Source organism: Triticum aestivum, chromosome 3D (assembly GCF_018294505.1).
Source record: "Triticum aestivum cultivar Chinese Spring chromosome 3D, IWGSC CS RefSeq v2.1, whole genome shotgun sequence".
Lineage (NCBI taxonomy): Eukaryota > Viridiplantae > Streptophyta > Magnoliopsida > Poales > Poaceae > Triticum > Triticum aestivum.
The window spans coordinates 137,956,002-137,958,579 of NC_057802.1; positions in this window are offsets into that span (position 1 = coordinate 137,956,002).

Genomic DNA, 2,578 nt, shown 5'->3' on the forward strand with positions numbered 1-2,578 from the left:
GTCATGCCCGGCCTCGAAAGATCAACACGTCGCAGCCCCACCTAGGCACAACAGAGAGGTCAGCACGCCGGTCTAAATCCTAAGCGCGCAGGGGTCTGGGCCCATCGCCCATTGCACACCTGCATGTTGCGTACGCGGCCGTAAGCAGACCTAGCCTCCCTAATACAAGAGCAGGCGTTCTAGTCCAATCCGGCGCGCGCCACTCAATCGCTGACGTCAAGAAGGCTTCGGCTGATACCACGACGTCGAGTGCCCATAACTGTTCCCGCGTAGTTGGTTAGTGCGTATAGGCCAGTGGCCAGACTCAGATCAAATACCAAGATCTCGTTAAGCGTATTATTTTAAGTAACCGCGGACGCCGACCAGGGCCAGACCCACCTCTCACCTAGGTGGTCTCAACCTGCCCTGTCGCTCCACCACAAAGTAACAGTCGGGGCCGTCGGTAACCCAGGCCCACCTCTATCGGGATGGAGCCACCTGTCCTTTCGGCCCCCACATCGGAATCACTTGTGGGTACTCTACGAGCCGACCTGACTTTAGTCACCACATGTGTCATATAATGTATACAAGTATAAACCCGTGGTCACCTCCCGAGTGATCACGGCCCGGTAATATAGCATGGCAGACGGACAAGAATGTAGGGCCGCTGATGGAATACTAGCATCCTATACTAAGCATTTAGGATTGTAGGTAAGGGTAACAACTGTAGCAACAATGATAGGCTATGCAATAGAATAGGATTAACCGAAAGCAGTAACATGCTACACTACTCTAATGCAAGCAGCAGAGAGAAGGAATAGGCGATATCTGGTGATCAGGGGGGCTTGCCTGGAAGCTCAGCCGAGAAGGAGGGGTCGTCAACACCGTAGTCGTACTGGGTAGCAGCTCAACCCGGCAATCCGACCCATGGGTGGCCGCGCCCATGGGCACCCGACCCGAATGGGTAGGGTATGGGTCACCATATTCACCCATGGGTAAACCCGATTAGTCATGGGTAGGGTATGGGCATAATGTTTTGCCCGTGGGTCACCTGATGGGTCACCCGATTAATATTAGTGATTAAAATATTATATTGTGTGTGGAAGTTTTGGTGAAGATACTTTCTAATTATAATTTCTTTAGAACCACTCAATGCTGCCAGTAGCTATGCATGTAACACAGCAGCCGAGAGCTTTTTTCCTACCGATGGCAAGTTGAACGCACGACTGCTATGCCAACAGCCCAAACAAGCTCGGCCCTGAATCATTTCTGTCATGCACACAACACACATATATCTATGATGGGCCAAGTCCTCAAAACAAATGATGGGCCTAAACGTAGATATGCAGCCACACGGGCACCGGCAAAAGTGGGCAGACGTAGGTAATTTTAGTACCACCTCGCCTAGCCGAAGAGAAGTGCAGCTTCGGCATCACTATAAAGGTTGCAGGTGGACGCCTAGTTTCCTTACACTCCCCCATGTAAGTATAGTGCGTACCTGAGGTTGGTTTGCCACTATAAAATTAGTATTGTGAGTGAAAATTGAAACAAATATAATAATTTTAGTACTGCCCGATGGGTGCCCGATTAGGTCGGGTAACCCGATAGGTTCGGGCATGGGTCTTAGATCCTACCCATAGGTAGGGTCGTGGGCGCAAGCTTGACCTGATAGAGGGTTCGGGCATGCGTTTGTTTGAGGTTAACCCGGGCAAACCCGACCCGACTGCCAGGTTGAGTAGCAGCGGCGTCGGTCTCGGTGTCTAGCGGGGGAAGAAACAATAAATATAATGCAAACATATGCATGACATGACGCGGTGCTAGGTGTGCCCTAACGCGGTGATACCGGCGAAGGGGGGAAACATCCGGGAAAGTATTCTCGGTGTTCCGCGTTTTCGGACAGATGAACCAGAGGGGGAAAGTTGTGTGTTTGCTATGCTAGGGATGTGTGGCGGACGAACGGGCTGCGTATCCGGATTCGTCTCGTCGTTCTGAGCAACTTTCATGTACAAAGTATTTTTATCCGAGTTACGGATTATTTTATATCATTTTTTAAAGTTTTTATTCATTTTCTAATTTTTCAAGTTTTAATGTTAATTCAAAATTAAAAGAATAAAATGCTACGGGTACCTAGAGTTGTACCCAACAGAATGTATGTGTGGCTTGCAGGTGGGGTCAAGGGGGTCTGGTCAGCATTTGACCAGTCAACTGTTGACTAGTCAACACGGTCAAACAGGACCCACCTGTCATGGACTAGGTCAACCCAGTCAACAGTTTGACTGGTCAAACTGGACAGGGGACCCACATGTCATTGACTCACAACTAATTAGCCTAGTTAATTAGTTTAATTAACATATTAATTAGGTTAATTAAACATAATTAATTAAGTTAATTAATTAATTCCGTTAATTAATTAAATAATTATTTAATATTTTTATTTATTATTATTTTTTTAAATCCTTTTTTAATAAACGTTCTAGGGGCTGGGCCCCACGTGTCATTCGCCCAAGGGGCCGATGCGGGTTAGCGGGCGCTGGGTGCGGGCGCGTGCCCGAGAGGGCGCGGGGCACGCACGACGCACGCCGGCGGGGCGCGGGCGACT